Source organism: Myodes glareolus, chromosome 11 (genome assembly GCF_982192425.1).
Source record: "Myodes glareolus chromosome 11, mMyoGla1.1, whole genome shotgun sequence".
NCBI lineage: Eukaryota > Metazoa > Chordata > Mammalia > Rodentia > Cricetidae > Myodes > Myodes glareolus.
The window spans coordinates 84,242,953-84,265,013 of NC_142036.1; the positions used below are offsets into that span (position 1 = coordinate 84,242,953).

The window sequence follows — 22,061 nt, forward strand, 5'->3', positions numbered from 1 at the left end:
GTATATTATTTGTATTTTGATAAATAAATCTGCAACTAATATAATTATTATCAGTTAGACAATACAGCTTAGGAAGAAATCATCTTCATAACAATCCACAGGTAAAATTGCTCACTAGAATGGGATGTCTCCATGAGATAAACACACTACATTACAGGCAATGGGCACTTCCCCACAATTATTCACACCATGCCAGATCCCAGAGAAAGAAAGCAGTAACAAACATGTAAAGACACAGAAAAAACAAAAGCTTTGGGGAGTCCGTGGTCTTGAGGGGACTTGCTTATCTGAGATTCACCCATCCTCCTGGTGCACTGACACTTTGAGCTTCAGTTGCCACCTGCTGCTCTCTGACATGGCCACTGCAGGCATTTTGCTCCATTCTAACTTTTCTCTACAAAGAAAGCTAGCTGTTCAGTTTTTGTACAGCAATCTCAGCCATTTTCAATTAACTCAAGAAATCAGTATTTTTGTTGTATTTGCTGATGTCTATGAATTATGCTAATTGCATTCTGTGAAAGATGTTGCACCATACAGCACATTTGATATTGGGGTTCTTCATCTGTATTGTCTTCCCGATGAGGCAGTCAGATGATTTCTGCTACAAGGTAATGGAAAATTTGTTGATGATTAATAGGTAGATATGGTATGCCAAGTGCTGTAATCACTGGGAAATCATTTTGAAATCTCTATATAAATACTTACTGGAATCTTCAAGAACATAATATCTAAGAGTTCAGAAAGTTCACATAATTTCTTGACATATCCAGATTGTATAGACTAGTTCAAAACATAGAATAAGTGTTCTACAAATTTGTGTTGGAATACTTTCATTAGATGAAGTATTTTACAGCTGAAACAAAACCTGAAATGATGTGCTTTGCTGGTAAATGGGAGTAACTAGGAAACATCATATTGAGTGAGATCAGCACAGACACAGAACGGCAAACCCTGCATGTTATCTCCCTTTGGAGGTGACTAGCTCTGAGTGCTAAGATTGGACTAACTGCAGAAGCCAGGAAAGTAAAATGGGGTCTTTGCCAGGGTAAGAGCACTGAAGAAATAGAGAAAGGAACTATCAGGGCACTTGATCAGAGAAATGTGAGACAGGAACTAAAGGGGACATGTGACCAGAGAAATGTGAGAAAGCACGAGTATCTTAGGAACTGGGAAGGAGGTGAAAACAAAAGAGAGGGGACCTCATAGAATTACAGGATACAGTAATCTGATAGGAGATATTGGAAAAGGGTGGGCACTGAGGAAGTGGGAAGGAAGCCTGTATAGGAGGAGTGTAAAATAACAAGGATGCCAAAAAAAATCAAAAAATGATTATTGATGATTTATCCTGAAACTCTATAATATATGCATTTCTGAGTAGAAATATAAATACATAGTTTTGATGAACTTTTCTCACTTGAGTTTAAAATGCTACCCAACAAGAGCCAATGACCACCTTAAAATCAATAACATCCAAACAAAAACAAAACAAAACAATACCAGGCATGAATTAACACTGTTTTTGAGTGGCTGTCTAGGGGTGTATAAGAGACTCCTAAAACATAGCTTATGGTTGTTGCCTTTTCTTACCTCCCTACCCCCAGAGGTGGAAGCTGAGTCCCTATTGCTAAGACATCATGCACTTTAGAAACCGGGTCTAAGACCCCTGAACCAGATCAGGCATGAATGCCCTCTCTCTAAGAACTGATTTTTTTTTTGATGTACATATATTTAATGCATATAAAGCTAAGAAAAGGACAGTCCCAAATTCAATAAAAATATCTATACAATTGATACAGAGGGCTGAGGGCAGGAGAAGAGGTTGTAAACCCATACCTAAACATGTACAAAAATAACTTACACAGCAACCCCTTCAACGGGGCACTGCTCCCCACCGAGCCCCCAGGGCCAGGGGCACTGAACAGCAGCCCCAGGAGCCTAGCAGTGTAGGCCCAGACAGAACTTGTAGAGTGAAGGGGAACCAGTCCGAGGGACAGAGGCTTATGAAGAGACCTTGAGGCGGTTGCAGGCAGAGCATGAGCTCAGCAGCTTGTCTACCATGGTGCGGGCATAGCGCAGCTGGCTAGCCAGCTCCTTGCAGCAGCCATATTCCTCCAGGAGGCTCAGGCGGTATGTGCGGAAGTCCCTCTTCTCATCGAGGTAGGTCACTGCTGCCATCAGGGGGCACAGGATAAGCTTGGTGTGATCCTGGAAGAAATTAATCTGTATGGTGCCGTTGCTGAGGTGCAGGATGATGGCGCTGCGCGTGCGGAACCATGTCCGCAGATAGGGCAACCGAGCCAGCTCATCACCTTCCCGGGGTGTGATGTTCGCCCCTGCCTTCAGTAGGTGTTCACTCATGTAATTCCGGAAATACTTGAGAGTGATCTTCTTCATCAAGGAGTTAGGGTGAGAGCTCACAGTGAGGTAGGACTCCGTGCCGTCACGTTCTATGTATTGTAGGCTGTCACCGTCATTGTAGAGGATGAGGCGGGTTGAGTCATTAAAGAGCACCCCCACACTGTTGTCACACAGCTGATACCCAAGTCCATACTTGTTCGAATAGTCTACCCACTTGCTGACCCAGAAGATTGGGATGCACGCAGGATCCTCGGTCTCCTCTTGCCGCACCAGCCCTCGCTCTGAGGGCTTGGAGGCATTGACACTGATCAGCTGCTGCAGCAGGTCACTAAGGTGGCACTCGATGGCCTCATTTGCCTCACGAACCACTGGTTCTTCTTTTTCCCGGGTACGGTCAGGCAAGGAGTTCTCTATACCTTTATTGAGGACGGTGAGAGGCTTCCTGCTGCTGGGGTCCAGGCTGCTGGGAGCTATGGAAAACCTGGGTGGGATGGTGAGGCAGGTGACGGGGAGACGGGCGGGGACATAGCCAGAAGTGAAGAACTCGTCGTCAAGCAGCTCGTGAATGGTGGGGCGAGCAGTGGGGTCTGTCTGAAGCATCTTCTGGATGAGGGCGGTGGCCACAGGATTGATGTGCTTGGGGATACTGTATTCATTTTTCTTGATCCGGAGGTAGGTCTCTTTTAGGCATGAAGTCTCAAAAGGTGGCTTGCCTTTTGAGGTATACATGATGCACCCGATGGACCACACATCCACCTCAAAACTATGTCCCTTCTTGCTCAGCACCTCAGGATCTATGTAGTTGGGAGTGCTGCATAAGGTCTTCTTTCGTTCCCCTTCATATTCCACTTTGGTTGCCAGCCCCAAATCCCCTATTTTCACCTCCAGATCCTCGTTCAGGAAGAGGTTGTACAGCTTGAGGTCCCTGTGAATGACTTGATTGCGGTGCAGGTACTGGCAGCCCAGGACTATCTGCCACAGATAGTAGCGCGCCTCGGGTTCCGTCAGCGCTTTCCTCCTCTTGTGCAGCTCCAGGAGGGACCTCCTGCGAAAGAGCTCCAAAACCACAAACACAAAGTCGCTGTCTTCGAAAAAGCCATGGAAACCTACGACGTGTTGGTGTGCGAGGCTGCAGTGAATTGAAATCTCCATAGACATCTTCTCCTTCTGGTGGGGCTTGAGAAGCAACGACTTAGGCACGATCTTGCCTGCAAACACCTCCTTTGTGTCTGCATCTGAGATCTAGAAGCATTTGGCAAAACCTCCTTTACCCAGAAAGCGGCCCCGTACATACTGGCGCCGGCTGCGTGGGTCCACTAAGATTTCCGGAATCTCCTTCGACAGCTGGGCGGCCACTGGAGCACCGGGAGCTGCATCCCCTGGGACTCGGGCTTTCCCGAGGTCGTCTGATTCTCGAGCCAACTTTCCAGCTTTGGCCGCTGCATTCATGCTCCTAGATTTTTCTCCGCGGACCTGGCCTGGCCGGTGCAGAGGATCTAGCCCTGCTCCCAGAACTGATTTTAATGATACCAGAAGGCATTATACCAAAGAAAGGAGGCAACCAACAGTCCTATGAAGGTTTTGAACCATATAGATGGCCAGCATGAAACAGGAATCCTGAGGGTACTATTCACACCATGTCAGTTATCAACAGCTCTCTAATTGGACTTAAGATCCAGTCAACAAAGGGTATAGCCTGCCTAGTACTAGTAACTTAACATCAGTGCTAGTAAATTCTTAGATATTAGAGGGGAACCTACAATCATGACTACTGAATTGGCATAATCCCTAATAGCCTAAGTCTTTGCCTTTATACCCACAGGTAAGGGTAGTCCTCATCCCTCATTGAAGAAACTTCTTTTTGCAACAGATGGAGACAACTACAGAGAGGCACAACCTATCAAAATGCAGAGTCATAGAGCACAATCCCATTAATATACATTAATGTATATGTGTAACACCATTCAGACAGAAGTTAGATCTAAGAATACATGTGTACATACCTATACACATACATACACATATTTAATAACAATTAATGGATTAAGAGACCATGAGTCTAAAACAGAGCAAAGAGGAGTATAATGACGAGTTTCTAGGAAGTAAAGATTTGGGATAAATGTAATTATATAATAATCTCAAAAATTAAAAATATATGAAATGATACCTATGTATTTTTAGTATGTTAGAAAAATATATTTCTATAGATAACTTGAAACTTTCGGTTTTTTTTTACACCCTTGAATGAGACCTAGGGATTTTTAAAGCATAAAGCAAATGCTGTCTATTCTCTGAAATTTATTATACAAGTAACGTAGATTGACACCTAGCATAATTAATGCCTACTGTGCCTAGAACTGTTTATTTAACCATGAACCATTTATCTTCTTTATTCAGATTTTTAACCATATTATATTGTATTGAGGATAGTGGATCACTTCCATAATCAATTCAGTATTTTCCCTGTGGAAGAATTTACCATATGTTAAAGGATTTCATGGGTGAAACTGCAATTTGCAATATAAATGGAAACATTAGTGTGACCGTTTTTTTTGTGACCGCTTTTTTTTTTATTTTTTCATGAGTGCATGTAGAAAAAGACTCAAGCTAGAAAGTCTAGCCTAAAACTGTTTCTTTCTCTAGTGGATGTAAAATGCTTCTCAATTCTAATGTGATTTCAAGTGTGCATTTGCAACACATTTCTGTGGAAAACCATACTTGAAATTAACTTTAAAATACTTACATTAGTCTACTTTTGAATGGATTTTAGTGTTTTACTTTTAGTGTGTCCTTTCTCTAAGTATTTGAAAAAGCTTTTCAAACTGAGTAGTAGTACCAAAGAACCAAGCACGAGTCTGAAATCAGTGGAGTGTGTAAAGGCTCGAGCATCGCTGAGGACTCTCCTGACCATGGGAGGGTGTCTAGCACAGTTGTTCCCTGTGTGCTTTAGTCTGCTCACAGGCAGTGACACTGGTTACAGCAGTGAGCACAGAAACTAGGTCTAGCCAACAATAATGGCCAAGTGGTGACCTGCCAGGGTCATTCAGGCTCTTCTCTGGACTCTATACTCCAGGCACTGTCAGCATGAAACTATGCATCCTCCCAAGCAACAAACAGAGGAATCAACCCTGACATAGAAACTGAACTGAGAGACAGAGGAGATCAGGAGGAGGGAATAGACACCTAGGCATGGTTGAGGATGTAAAGCAAACTTTTTTTCAGGAATTTTAATCCATGTTTTTATTTCCAGTCCTTTTGCTACTCTTCTCTCCACTTTGTCTCATGACCTGATAATTCATTCACAGCTCAGTTATCAGCATTCTTTCTGAGCAATTTCTCTGGCTTATTTCTTAGATAACTGATGGGGAAGCTCAGCCAATCACATCTGGCTTAGGTGTGGTCACCTGGAGCCAGGTAGATAGATAAACAGGAGTAGAGAGGTGCGCGGGCTCTCTCTCTCTCTCTCTCTCTCTCTCTCTCTCTCTCTCTCTCTCTCTCTCTCTGCGACTCTGTATAATGTGCTTATCACATGTTCTTGTAACACATGCTGTTCATGAGTGAACTTACACATGTACCTGATGAATATTGACTTTTGTCCCAGGACTGTAGCTGCTTCAGGGTCAGGACTATTTCTGAAGTTACTCACCAGTGCTATCACAAAAAACTTGAGAACTTCACATGGTCAATTCACTTTATAAAGTGGACTATAAGCACCATGATAATATGCTTATAATGTTTATAAAAGTAGTTGAGTTTTAAGCAAAGAAAACATCATGTAAAAAAATTAAAAATATTCCATATCCCACACCTTGGCAATAACATCAGTTAGGTGTCAGCCAGATTATGCTTGCGGGAAGCATGAGGATTAGGAAATGATAGATAGAAAAACAGATATACAAAAAATAGAATCGCAGGATAGACTCAGGAGGGCATCCCAGTAAATACTGATTCCACCTATGTTTGTTTTTCATATGTGTAGTGTACCCCAATCCAAACCGGGGCAAGAAGGCAATGGACTGCTTTACCATGGTACAAAGAACAAGCAGAGTAATTACCTCTTCAATACCCGAGACATCAAGTAACTATATATGTTTAGGCAGGACATATAGTGACCACACTTTAAGCCAAGCATCCTGTAGGTAGCCTCTCCTGGGTCAATCTTCCTGTCATAACATTGAAGGAGCAAGAATAGGCTTGAACTTCTGACCTTTGGTCAAAGTAGAGCAAATCCACTTCTGTGGGCTCTGGTAAATTGCATTAGGGTCTTGTCTCAGTAGAGGACTTGTTTAAAAGACAAGCACCACTGATCCAACAGCCTTCTCTTACAAGGCCAGTCTTGAGTGAATCCTCACCACTGTCAAGTCAGATGACATAAATCATGACCTGATGAGTAAGATTTTTGACTGTTTCAGACAGTGAGGGTTCTGTTTTCAAGATTATGAACTTTGTTTGTACCTATGGAGAACACCTAGATCAGCACTACTGACCTGGAGATCAGTGTATGGTTCAAGCCAGAAGAACTGATTGACTATAATCCCTATGTTCATGACTAGGTATATGAATAGGGGTGGATAAAACTGGGTCCGTTTCAGCACTATTGATGGGCATCTGTACACAGTTATTTATTCGGCTGTCCAGAAGAAATAAGACACATAACATTTTCTGACTAGTATTTACCAATAAATCCTTTGGGAATGGGAAAAGGAAATGAAATTCCAAAGAAGAACCAGAATTGGTAATAGTGAGAGCAAAAAAACTCAGAACATTAGAAGATATTATCTTTAGGCCAGGGAAATGGCTCGTTCATTTTCCAAAGTATTTGACTGTCTGACTGCTGTCTGAAAAGTAACTGAATGAGGGTAAGGTGACTATAAACAGAGAAAAGGAGGTCTTCTAAGGGTCCAGGAAGGAAATAGGGCTGTATTAGGTCAGTGGAAGTGGATATGGAGAGCCAAGAATATATCACATGAAAAAGACATGTATGGGTTTATATTTAACAAGAACGGCAGTCCAATAGCTTTTTTATAACTGCTCTGCTCCCTTTCACAAACAATATGTCAATTTTCCATTTGCGTCAAAGCAACCTAACTCAATACACTCTCAGGCTAGGCTATTTAGTGCCAAGAAAGCAGGAATGAGGAATAGCAGTAATAAATGCACGGAAAGTCGACTATTTGCTATTAAAATCTTTCAGGCCTTTAATTTCTTTCAGACATTTAATTTTATGGAAACTTTGCTACCAGCTGAATAAGAAACCAATTCATAAAAGGCACAAGTTTACTTCTCAGTGTTCAAAACCTGCTCACATTTATCTGCTTATATTAATAACACATTCTAGAACTTAAATCAATAGGTATATAGATTATTGATTTCTTAACAAAGGCTTTGTTCTATACAATCCTTTTAGAAAATATAAAATGCTACTAAATTTCATTAGACAGTAACTAACCTCCCAAATAGCATCATGCTTAAAAATACTCACAAATAACCAGAATTACTCACAGATGATTTATAAAACTTTTAGATATTTCGCTTTTTCTCTTATTCTTTTGGCTTAGTTATCAGTGGGTCACCATAAGTCTCCTTAAGATTCTAAAAATCATGAGAATAGTCTATACTGAAAGGCAACACCAGCAGAGTTATGGCAGATCTAGGTCAAGATGAGAAATTAAAAATTCATGTATTTTTATTTCTGTTGAATAACGTAATGAAATGCCAAAAATAAGCATTAACAAAATAAATCTGTACTTGTGCTCTAAAATTATTTCAGAGACATAGAATCCAAAAGCATCAAAGAACTAATGGGAAGTATAAACTCAACTGGTCAGTGTTAGAAGGAAACCAAGACAGATGAACAATTGGTAACTCAATGGTATGGTATCATCAGTAGAGAAGAATCTCTACTGAAATGTAGGTGTTCTGTTGCTGAAAATCACAGAAGCAAACATTGTGCTTGTAGAAGTGCAGCATTGCCTAAGATGACATGGACTTGAAAGTAAGGCAGTAGAATGGACCTAAGTAGATCAGTCATCATTCTATCTTTACAGTTCTAGATAATTTCTAGACTGAACTTTTAAATCCCTGGAAAAGTAGTCAACCAACCTTTCTGGCATGAATCTTATAAAATACAGAAAGATTTGAAGGAGAAACGACATCCTTATGTCATACTATGCTATTAGCATTCTAACCTAGCATTACTAGCCTATGTATCTCTCATCATAGTTAGGCTTTTGATTCTTTCAATAATAAATTGTAACCTTTTAATTGCACATGTATTTTATAGTCATGCTCAAACAATTATTGTTTTGATAGTAATTTCAATATATTCACTTGAAATGATTTTCTATTAGTTGCATTGTCTAGAAATACAGCAGAATCTTATATAGATACCTGCTGTCTAATAATCTTAATTAATTAACAGGCCAGCAATGCTATGGGCTATTTTTTTTAGATTTTCCATTCAAAAAGCTTTACTACCTATAACTGGACATTTTTCATTTTTAGTATCATTATGCAACATAAGTTACATTTTGGTTTAATTGAACTAATCCATACTCTTAGAAAAGTGGCTGTCAGGAGGAGGAGACTGCATCTTGGTGCTTCTTCTGATCTAAGAAAAAAGTTTTAAGACTCACAGCTATGTTGTGCTATATTGAAAATATTAAGCTTTTTTTTGCTTAAGTCTTGTTTTACTACTAAATTTATCAAATGTTTGCTCTGTAGCCATTAATAAAACTATCTGAATTCGTGTTATTTTCATTCCAATAATGCTTGGAGCAAACTTTTGGCCAATAAATCTATGTGTTTACTTCTGAAATAAATACCATTTTTATTTAATATATGTTTTTCATATTTTGGACATTTTGAAGACAGGATCTCACTATGTAGCCCTCTGGCTTGTAATTTACTATGTCTAATAGGCTGGCCTCAAACTCACAGAAATCTGCCCAAGTATTGGGATAAAACTTGTATATAGTCATGACAAGCCATTTGGGATTTTTAAAGGAATTATTAACATTTATGTTAAAAGACTATTGGTCTGCAGCTTCTTTTTGAGGGTGTATTGTTTTTGATGCCAATGTTACATTGAATTTATAAAATAAACCAAGAAAGTATTGTTTGTCTCCTACCTTCTGAAATATTTTGCAAAACAATTATAGAACATGTTCTTTGCTGAAACACTGAAGTACTTTACAGATTATTTCTAAAAAGTTATTTACTTTTATATTTTTAGGATTTATATTGCTTTAAATTATTTAAAAGTGTGTGTTTGTGTACATCATGAAAGTGCCCATAGAGTCCAGAAGACCATATCAGGATGTCTGGAGCCGAGTTATCGATGTTAGTGAGCTGCCTGATGTGGGTACTGAGAACCAAGTTCTGGTCCTCTGTAACAACAGTAAGGATTCTTAACTGATGAGCCATTTCTCCAGATCCCTAGGAATATGCTTATTGTTGCTTAATATAAGAGCTTTATTAATGCATAGCATGCCACACAATATACTTATTTCAACCATGAAATTAATTCATTTTTATTGTATTCACAAACTGGGAAATCTTCACTACAATAAAATTAGAAAAGTACTCTGCCAAGGAAATTCGAGAACCAGCAAAACCCACTTTCTGTTTATTTTCACACCATCAAGAACTCAATTATATAGACTTCCTTCTTCAAGATATTCCGCATAAATAAGATACATGACTTTATAACACACAGCATGGCATTTTCAAGGTCCATCTCTGTGGTAACATGTATTAATTCTTCATTCTTCTTATTAAAAAATGTGATTTCATTGCATGGATATCCAATGCTGAAAATAACCACTCATAAACTGTTAGATAGTGGACATCTACATCATTCTGTTGCTTTAAATGATACTTCTTTTAGCAGCCATGTACTGGCTCTAATTTGGGTACTGGCTTCAATAATATACAAAGAATCAAACTGCAAATGCTTCTATTTATCCCTCTAATCCTTTGGGATTTTGATGTCAGTCACTGTAAATTTTGTGAATTAATACCTCAGTGAGGTTTTGTTTGCACTTACCAGATGAATGAAATGTACCTTCCATTTAGGATATCTTTCTTGTGTATATTAAACAATATTTTCTAGCACTTATTTTTAAGTAATGCTTTTTCAAACTCTTTATTCATTTGCAAGTTTATCTTTATATAATGAATTGTATCTTGATATAGTCTAGACACATATCCTCTATCAAATTATGATTTTCAAGTTTAATATAAATTTTAATACAAAGCAACTTGTTTTTTGAGAGGAGGCAATGAATTTAAATGCTAACAAGACTTACAATAGTACTTTCAAATATATTCAGCAACGTGATAAGAATCCACCTGTGGTGTGAGATCTAAAATTAAACCCACTCTTCCACTCTTCTGTGACATCTAGAGAAAGCACACCCTGAGTGGTCTAAGGACATTCCCACTCTCTTTTCTGTAGAGGCCCTGCGCCAAAGACACAGGCAAAATTCCGGTTTCTTTCTGAATAGCAGGTTTCCTTTTTCTTACTCCCACACTCCTGCTAATACATCCTGTTCTCAAAGGTAAAGCCTGTGTTGCCTCCTAGGTCATACAGTGTCCTGCTCTCACAGTCTCTGGGTACACATGACTAGTAAATTGCCACGAATGTTATCTGTATACTATCAGGTGTCATCTCTTCTTCGCTACTGTCATGCTTGATAATATATTTCTTTGTTACTGTTTGTTTTTTATAAACTTTCCTGATAGTTTGCAATCGTTATGAGATTTTGTTTTAATTCTATGAAAAAAGAAAAGGCCAAGAATCTAAAAATATCTAGTCCAACTGTGCTTAAGTTTCTGTCAACTTAACACAAGGCACACTCATCAGAGAGGAGGAAGCCTTGCTAAACTGCATACATAAGATCAGGCTGTAGGCAAGTCTGTAGGGTATTTTCTTAATTAGTGCTTGATGGGAGAGAGCCCAGGCCATGGTGGGTAGTGTCATCCCTGTGCTGGTGGTCCTGGGTTCTATAATAAAGCAGGTTGAGCAAACCATGAGAAGCAAGACAGTAAACAGTTCGCCTTCATGACTTCTGCATCAGCTTCTGCCTCTAGGTTCCTATCATGTTTGAATTGTATTCCTGCCTTCCTTTGCCGATGATGAAGAGTGATATCAGAATGTAAGCCAAATGAATACCTTCTTCCCAAGTTGTTTGGTTGTTATGTTTTATGACAGGAATTAGTAATACTAAACAATGAACCAACAAGTGGTAAAGAGAGAAACAAACAAAAACCAACCAACTAGTATATTTACACTTCTTGTTCCGAACATTTCATTGCATATTTATGTTTCATGCTTATGTGGTATCATAAAGTGAGCGCATCCAGCAAGATTGCCAGGTCTATCTTGTGCTTTTTGTGATATTATGAACTCTCACCTTAAAAGTGGTAGCAATTCAATTCTTTCAGCTGTAGAAGGATCACTTAATATGCAACTATGAAACAGCAAAGGCATTAGTTCATGCATGAGTTGTGTGTTTGATGCTTAAATTCAATAAGGCAACCATATCGTTTGGAGGAACCATTAAGCCAAGAGATAGTGATATATAAGTCTCTGAAAAAAAAACACATGAATCATAGCAATGTAGAGAGGACTCCTTAAACACCAAAACACATGTATGACTTGCATGCACACACACACACACACACACACACACACACACACGTATGTGTGCATATATACAGTAACTGATATGATAACAAAAAACAAAATTGGAAGGAAAAAAAGACAGAAAAAGAGCAGAAGAAGGGGACTAAGGGAAGGAGGCAGGAGAGAAAGAGACCTGGTTTTAGAGAGAAAAACAAAAACAAAAAAATGAAAATTGAACTAAAAGTCAACTAGTTGACCCATATAGGAACCCAAAATATACTACAAGAATTTATATAAGAGAAAGAGTAAAAAGATCTGATTACCTTCTGTGCTTCATAATACAAGCTCCCGATTAGACTAAACTTATTACATAACACACTAATTGTTAAGCATTCATGCCTGTAAGGATTGCTGGAGGTCCTACAAATTTAGGCTTTGAGACATCTATAATTTTAGTAGACTCATTAGATATAAGATTGATTATAAATAGGTTTGCCTTCAATGTCCAAATGTACATGTATTCTCTCTGCTCTCAAGGATAGTCTTTAAACAAACCACCATCCTTTTCTAGATCCACACCCCTCTGAAAACCTGATCATAATTAACTTTTAGAATCTTATGAGTTTGGACACACAGCGACGTCATTAAAACATCACTAATTCAAATGTGATTGACATGTCCATCTCATCCAAATACTGCTGGGTCTTTTGATTTATTTTATTTTTAATAAGAATACTTGATGTGATAGCTATTCTCTTAATATTTTAAGTACTAAATAGCACACTGTTCTGCTGTGGGACAATGGTCTTTTATTTTAATAAAATGCTGATTGACCAGTAGTCAGGCAGGAAATAGAGGTGGGGCAACAAGAACCGGAGGATTCTGGGAAGAGGAAAGGCTCAGTCTGCAGTTGTAACCCAGATGCAGAGGAAGCAAGATGAGAAAGCCTTGTTGATAAAAGGTACCAATCCACGTGGCTGACACAGACAAGAATTTTGGGTTAATGTAGGAAGTAAGAATTAATAAGACACCTGAGATAATAGGCCATCCAATTTATGATTAATGTAGACCTCTGTGTGTTTCTTTGGGACTGAATGGCTGTGGGACCAGGCGGGACAGAAACCTCAGTCAGCACTGTTCTATATAGGCAGACTATTATAAGGCAGATCTGTTTATACTTGTTTTGCTACTGAAACTTTACACACATTGCCCATTTTCTCTCTGTCAGTTCTTAGAAACCTCTGGTATTCTTAGTCTCTCTGAGCTTGACTGTTTAAATATACTCTTTATTGCTGTAATCATGCAGCATTTTCCTTCTGTAACTGCCTTATTGGTGTGACTGTCGGGGAACAGGGCTTTGTGTAAAGCTAGGTGGCTATGGACGTAGTATGTAGGCCTGTGAAGTGGCAGTCTTTGTTCAAGGTGGCAAATGACAATGACCCTGAATCCATTCATGCTGTGAGAAATGGCAGGGTTTTCTTTCTTTATAAGGTTTAATATTTTCAGATTTTATGAACATGTTTCATGTAGCAAGTTTAATTTTCATGTTATCCAAGAATTTTCAAACAATCCAAGAAAATGGGTCACCATGCACAATTGATTACCCGATCAACCTCTCACAGACTGATTCTTCCCATTATGGTGACATTCAGGAATATTCCAGATGAATTCTTAGCCGAATTAGGAATTTGTGTGGCAATAAATAGATTATTGTTAAGAAAAAAGTATGGAAAACAAAGGAAGTATAGTAGTTAAATAATTTAAAAAATAAAAATTTTATTTCTAGATTTAATATAAAATGACAGTGGTCATTGAGGAGAAATAAGCATGTATTTAGAGATGGGGAAATGAGAAGACCCATGCTATAGTTACAAAACAAACACAAACATAAGGATTGCATCTGAGTCTTGGGTAAAATGAATATGCTGGAGGACTAAATGGTACGGCTTGGAGGAGCAGGGATTAGTGGTAGGGCTAGGTGCCCATGGATTTAGTATGTATGAATGTGGAAGGATGTTTTTATTCAGGGTGACAACTTTGGCTCCTCTGTTTATACCATGCAATTGATATTGTTCTCATCATTCAAGACTTCTAGCCCCTCAAACTGCTGCAGAAAAATGTTTCTCGTGTCTTAATTAAGACTGCAATATATGTGAGCACAAGGAAATGCAGCCCAAAATCTCTTCCTAGCTCTCAGCTTCTGATTTATTTTAATGGGTGACCATGTGTGCCTGTGTTTGTGAGAGACAGTTGGAAGGTGATGTCTATTAGAATTCTCTTTGTTGCTGAGCTGTATTCTTTCCTACACTGATTATTTCAAATGAAAGGGAAGAACATATTGATCACTTACAGTTCATCATTCAAAACATCCTATTCTTTCCGTAGGCATCACACCCAGTATGTAATGAAAGAAAGGAAAGAAAGGGGAAAATGAGGAAGCAATCAATAGCTTAGACTACTAAATAGTTTAGCTATTAATAACTTTAAATTTGGCCTAGTCACAAACTTAATAGGATATATGAAGCACACGAGTAAAGAAAATTTTAGCATACAATATAAGCACATTGCAAGCACAGGTAAATATGATGTGCATTGGATTTAAGCAAGAAATCATTATATCAGCGCTGCCAAATCCATGTGTTCCCTTTTCCCCTCCTTGGGAATGAAGAGGGTTTTGAACAAGCTCTACTACAATAATAAGAAATATTAACTTACCTAGAGAAACTTGGAAACTTTTAAATCAACAGTGGTGGTACACACCTGTAATCCCAGCATTTGTGAGACAGATGCAGCTGTGAGTTTGAGCCCAGCTTGGTCTACAGAGTGAGTTTCAGGGCTTTCAGAATTGTTCCACAGAGACACTCTGTTGAGAGAGAGATAGAGATAGAGATAGAGAGAGGGGGAGGGAGGAAATTATTGGGGGAGATTTGACTATATGTAGATAACTGTAAGAAAGTATTGGCCCAAGAGCTTTACTTTTTTAAAAGATTCATTTGTTTATTTCCAATCTCCAGGAGGATAACTACATGATTTTCTTCAGGTTCACCTTCTTATTTAGCTTCTCTAGGATCACGAATAATAGGCTCAAAAACCTTTAATTATGGCTAGAATCCACTTATGAGTGAATACATACCATATTCCTCTTTTTGGGTCTGGCTTACCTCACTCAGTAAAGTGTTTTCTACGTCCATACATTTGCATGCAAAATTCAAGATGTCATTGTTTTTTACCGCTGAGTAAAACTCTAATGTATATATGTTTCACACCTTCTTTAACCATTCTTCTATTGAGGGGCACCTAGGTTGTTTCCAGGTTCTGGCTATTACAAATAGTGCTGCTAAGAACATAGTTGAACAAATGCTTTTGTGGTATGATAGGGCATCTCTTGGGTATATTCCCAAGAGTGGAATTGCTGGGTCCTGAGGGAGGTTGTCTCCCAGTTTCCTGAGAAACCATCACACTGATTTCCACAGTGGCTGCACAATTTTGCATTCCCACCAACAATGGATGAGAGTTCCCCTCTCTCCACATCCTCTCCAGCATAGGCTATCATTGATGTTTTTGACTTTAGCTAATCTGACCAGTGTAAAATGGTATCTCATAGTTGTTTTGATTTGCATTTCCCTGATCGCTAAGGAGGTTGAGCATGACCTTAAGTGGCTTTTGGCCATTCGAAGTTCTTCTGTTGAGAATTCTCTGTTCAGATCAGCACCCCAGTTTTTAATTGGGTTAATTAGAGTTTTAGTGTCTAGTTTCTTGAGTTCTTTGTTTATTTTGGAGATCAGGCCTTTATCTGATGAGGGGTTGGTGAAGATCTTCTCCCAGTCAGAAGGTAGCCTTTTTGTCTTACTGACGGTGTCCTTTGCTTTACAGAAGCTTCTCAGTTTCAGGAGGTCCCATTTATTCATTGATTCTCTTATTGTCTGTGCTACTGGGGTTCTACCTAGGAAGTGGTCTCCTGTGCCTATGTCTTGTAGACTACTTCCCACTTTCTCTTCTATCTGGTTCAAAGTGGTCTGATTAATGTTGATGTCTTTAATCCATTTGGACTTGATTTTTGTGCATGGTGATAGATATAGATCTACTTTCATTCTTCTACAGGTTGACATCCAGTTATGCCAGCACCGTTTGTTAAAGATGCTTTCTTTCTTCCATTGCATACCTTTCCCAGGTAACCTCAGGTGCATGGGGGGGTGGGAGGGTTGTTGGAAGGGGAGAGGATTAGAGAGAAGGGAGTAGGGGAGGAATGGGGAAAGCTCGGTAGACTGGGATGGGGGGGAGGGAGGAAGGATGGATATGGGATCAGGGAAGAATATATCTCAACTAAGGGAGTCATTTTAGGGTTTACAAGAGACTTGATTATAAATGGGATCCCAGGTCCAACGAGAGATCCCCAGATTGTTCTCTGGACAGTGGAGAGGGTGCCTGAACCACCTTGACCCATAACCATACTGATGAATATTTTGCTTATCACCATAGAACCTTCATCTGGCGATGGATGGAGATAGAGACAGAGACCCACATTGGAACACTGGACTTAACTCCCTAGGTCCAAACGAGAAGCAGAAGGAAAGAGAACGTGAGCAAAGAAGGCAAGACCAGAGGGAACCTTCATTCGACGATGGATGGCGATACAGACAGAGACCCACATTGGAGCACCGAACTGAGCCCCCCAAGGTCCAAATGAGGAGCAGAAGGAGGAAGAATATGAAAAGGAAATCAGGACTGCGAGGGGTGCGATCACCCACTGATACAAGGGGACTGATCTATGAGTGTTCACCAAGGCCAGTTGGACTGGGACTGAATGAGCACGTGATCCAACCAGATTCTCTGAATGTGGCTGGCCCGGAGTCTTTCTGAAAAGCCATTGACAATGACACTGGGACTTGTTTCCTCTGCATATACTGGACTTTGGGGATCCGGTCTGTTTGGATACTCACCTTTCTGGACCTGGAGGGAGGGGGGAGGAACTTGAACTACCCACAGGGCAGGAAACCCTGACTGCTCTTAGGGATGGAGAGGGAGGAGGAGAGGGAGTGGGGGGAGTGGGAGGGTGTTGGGAGGAGGGGCGGAAATGGAAACTTTTATAATTTAATAAACTTTAAAAAAAAGATTTGTTTATTATGTGTGCTGTGTTCTGCTTGTGTGTAAGCCTTCATGCCAAAATAAAGCACCAGATCTCATTATAGATGGTTATGAGCCACCATGTGGTTGCTGGAAGTTGAACTCAGGAACTCTGAAAGAGCAGACAGTGCTTCTAACCTCTGAGCTATCACTCCAGCCCCTGCTTCCAGGGTTTTAAATGGAGTGAACCCTGGTAGTGACAAATGAATGTTTTAAGTGTTAGAAAGCATCGAATCTGATAAACTCTCATGAAAATGCTGTAGGACCACATTACGATTTGCTGGATAATGTCAGGTTTCTAATTTTCCATTTTTGTGAAAGTTTGAGGATATAAGAGTTAGAATGAAATTGAAATCTTATGAATTTCAATGGCAGATAAATTTCTAAAAACTGATTGAGGTTGTCAGACATAAAACCTAGAAATAATACAATTATAATTGTTTTGACAAGACACCAGTTTAAAATGTTTAAACTACTACATACTAAACACTATAAAAGGCAACAAAAATATTGTCTAATGTCAATTCCCTCAAAGTCAATCTTTAAAATTAGAACAAAATTAGTCAAAGTAAGGATAGATTTCTTTAAGATGTAAGTATGCTCATTAGAAGGAAATATAGTATTTAAACCAATCTGTTTTTTGGTTCCACATCTCATGACTACTTCAGATATTTTCTTTGTCAGGTACAATGTCACCTGATGGTGGAAAAATTCTATAAGTTATAGTACAGTACTGCATAACCACATTCTACAATGAAATATGCTCTTAAGAACTGCACCAAACTCTTCTGCATTCTCAAAACAATATTTTAGAGTCAATATTTGTATAAAATTTGCATAGAATTTTAAATAAAATGAGTGTCATGTCAATGAGAGACGAAGATTAACCTAGAAAGTATCAATCAGAATTGACTGTAATAGAAAATGTCCTCTTGAGCTTGCAGATGTTGAAAACTCCACTTCTGTAATTTAAGCCTGAGTCATCAGAGCTCATTGCTCTGCAGTACTGAGAGAACTGCCCTGACCCTCTTTTATACCTTAGGTTATAGCACAGAGGCCTCTCTGAAAAAGTGTATTTCAAACTCTAAACTAACCAAATTTTGTCTATTACGACCTTCTTTCTCTCCTTACTTCTCTGAGATGTCTGTAGCTAGGTCAAACCTCAACTGACAAACTTTCCTAAGTTACTTTTTATGAGACGATCCCCCTTTGACGGAAGCAGATTCTCAGATCTTGTATCAACCTTCAGCTTCTATGAGTCAGGCTGATGTTCTCATTTGCACAAGATGTTTCCCCTCCATTTGTTTGCTGCAAAACTGTGTTCCACTTTCCCTTATCTCAGGTCATAACTGCAGCCTCAGACAGAAGCTTTGGACTCACACAGCAGACCTGTATTTCAATGCTGTTCAGTTGCTGGCTGTGGCTTGGGTCTATTCAAAGGTTGCATGCCTTATTCTTCCAAGTGCAACACTTAAGTTAACAGCACTAAGGAACTTATAGTTAATGTTTTGATGCTTTCTTGGGTTTCTCCCTGTTTCATCAACTTTGATGTTTTTCTATTTGTCTCTTACACAGCCAACACTTTTATCAGTACCATACACATTTTCTACTGATATTGATGTGCAGAGCTTGAAATGATGTCACTCGATTTCAATCTTAGCCACATGATCCCAAAGTGGCTCTGATGTTCTTATTTTTGTGACAAGAATAGCTATTATCACTGCAATAAGTGGAGTTTTGCAGAGCTGATACTATTTTTGTCTCAGTGAGAAGATATTTTTACTGAAGAATTATCAAGTGCTGACAAACACAGTGCCTAATGTCAGGGGGCAGACCTTCACTAATTTCAGAGCTTTGAAAACTTTGAAGAATTCATGCCTGCTCTTCTCACTAATTTTGCATTACTCTTTCCAACACAAGAAGTATGACACATAGCTCTTTTTTTTCATCAAAGTCACATCTACTTTTATTCAAACCACAAATAAATAATATCCCTGTCTCAAATAAATAATATCTGGTAAAGTTACCGATATTAAAAGTCAAAATGTTTGTATTATTCTATCTCTACATTCAGCATCCAGCAATGTGCTTCTTGAGGATGAAGGATTACAAAAAAGAAGCCCACAGGTATACGTCGATGCATGGGTTGCAGTCTGTATTACTTGAAGGCTCCTGCAGAGGTTTTTAGAGAAATTATTTTTATTCAAATTCAGAACATATGTTGGGATATATTTGATAGAATTGGAAGAACAAATGTAAACAGGCTTGTAGAAATCCAGTTAGGAGAATGATAGATTTCTCTGCAGTGGAGAATGCCTGGCATGGGAGGTCTAATCTCACATTAGCAGAGACATTAAAGATGGCGGTCAGTGACTTTGAGAACCGGCATCATCCTCTCCAACAGCTTAGAGGACAGCCTGAAGACTTGGCAAGAGTGTTGTGTTGCACATTTTAACTGAAGACTTGCATTATACTCTCTGGCAAGAAAGAAACGTGTGCATAATTTACAGGAAAAACTTTAAAAGTCACAGCCATTTAGAAGCTCCCCAGTTTTTGGAAACACTATTGGCCAACTTTTATACTAAAAGTTTAAAATAACTGTGTTAATTTAACTCTCTGGACACGATATGAAAATACATGTTTTATGTTAAGGAGTATTTTCTTATGTAGGATAATGCGGCTAAAAAAACAAGCTTTTTATTGATTTTTATTGAGTTCTACATTTTCCTCTGTTCCCCTCTTTGCCTCTCCCCTCCCCTTCAACCCTTCTCCCAAGGTCGCCATGCTCCCAATTTACTCAGGAGATCTTGTCTTTTTCTTTTTTCCATGTAGATTAGATCTATGTATGAATCCCAGAGAACTTAGACAACCATGAGGACACTAAGAGAGACATACATAGACATACAAAAAAACAATCTTGTTCACATAATGGAATCCAAAAATGTTGAAGTATGATTGAAATCATAACTGCACACATCCAAAATATATTTATTGAAGTAGAGATGACAGATCTAGGATGTTTTGTTTTTTTCATAAGATTTTTATAATAGTTTTGCTAAATTATTTTATTAATTTTTATTTTCCAAATTTCTTTAACTCTTTATCTCACAGATTTTTCTAACATTCAAAACTTTCTCTTAAATGTCAAGAAATTATACACAACCCCAAATTACCTAGACCTTTCTGGGTTTCTGAAAGCCACTAGGTAGGATGACTAGAATCTAATGTTTTATGACTTAGTCCTAGATTCTCTTACTGGAATGAGGAAGTAAGTTTATTATTTGAGGGAGTGCACATAGCCCTGAAGAATCCTGGCAAACAGAAATATGCTTTTTCTTCATTATCTTGAGAGTCTGAATATGGTTCAAACCTTATTCTTTATTGAGAATTTGCCCACTAGTCACCACAGAGGAAGATGTCTAAGTAGAATATGGTTCATAGTAGACTCTAAAAAATGCCCTATCACTATCAAAAAATTAAATCTATTAATATTCCTGATTTTTCGTTTTATGAATGAAAACAATTGACTTTAAAACTGTCCATGTATATTAGGTATAATATCTTACTTTTAAAAATTGAGGAGTATATTAGGACATGATGAGAAACATTTTTAGGCCTATTAAGGCATTTTAGTCAATTAACAATGGTTTAGGAGGTCCTTCTGTCTATATGTTGCTTTCACTAGTTAATGAATAAAGAAACTGCCTTGGCCTAGTTGATAGAGTGGTACATAGGTAGACCGAAAAGACAGAGAATTGAATTCTGGGAAGAAGCGAGCAAAGTCAGAGAGAGCCACCATGGAGCTGCCAGGTCAGACATGCTGAATCTTTCCCGGTAAGCCATGACCTTGTGGTGATATACAGATTAATAAAAAATGGATTAAATCAGGATGTGAGAGTTAGCCAATAAGAGGCTAGAGTTAATGGGCCAAGCAGTAATTTAATTAATAAAGTTTCTGTGTTGTTATTTCAGGTGTAGGCTAGCCGTGTGGCCGGGACAACAAAGGGCACCCTTCATACAACATAATAAGTCTACAGATTATATCATATCTGCAACAATGTGAAGTCATTAGGCAGCACACTGTGAGAATCCATGTGATATTCTGAAGCATGGATGTGCAGAGATAACAGTTGGGCAGGAAGGTTCTCTGACTGTCAAAATGACAGACCCTTAAGGAAGAGAACAGAAGTATGCAAGGAGAAAGTGCAGCAAACTCCACCTCTGATGTCACCGTTTGCTTTTCAGTTTCACTTCATTTCTAGCCCCTGAACTATGTATTTGACTTTACTTCATATTTAGTAATTTGCTATAGCTCAGACACCATGGTTTTACATATTAATTCATAAATTTCTAGTAGATGGAAAAGAATCGTCCCAAGGTTATGGGTTTTTTTGTTGTTATTGTTTTGATTTGTTTTTTTGTCATATAGGAAAGCAACTGGAATTATAGTGTAGTTAATCAAATCCTCACCTCTTGCTCTTTCTCCTCATCCTGCCTTCCTTCTCCTTTAGCTAGAAGCACACAGCTCATGAGAGCTTTGGAATCAGCTTTACTATGTTCTTGATTTCCTCACTAATTGGTTATGAATCTTTCAGATTCTTAGAAATAGTCCTAATTGCAGCCTACACCTCTCACTTTAGATTTACCTGGGTTTTTTGTTTGCATTAAATGCTATGATTGGAATGTGTGATAGTCTCCATGGAGATGATGATGTGGCTGGCTTTGTGTTTTTTTTTTTTTATTTGAAGGACATTTGATTGTTGGTTATTTTCGTGTCTATTGTGCATGTGTTCTTTGCTACTAGAGAATTTGATGCAACGTGGAGAACATTCTGTACCCTTTATAAAGGAGAGAACTAGCTTAAGACCAGTGCCAGTCAGGTTATTGCCTGGAGTGAAATTAATTTTTGTATTGGAAATTAAATTCAGGGCCTTGTACAAGGAAGGTAAGT

The 22,061-nt window shown here is 38.6% G+C and overlaps 1 pseudogene; it reads right to left on the reverse strand.

Annotated features, from left to right (window-relative positions):
• Positions 1 to 1,705: 1,705 nt before the first annotated feature.
• LOC148120550 (serine/threonine-protein kinase PLK1 pseudogene) lies at positions 1,706 to 3,544 on the reverse strand (annotated as a pseudogene).
• Positions 3,545 to 22,061: the final 18,517 nt, after the last annotated feature.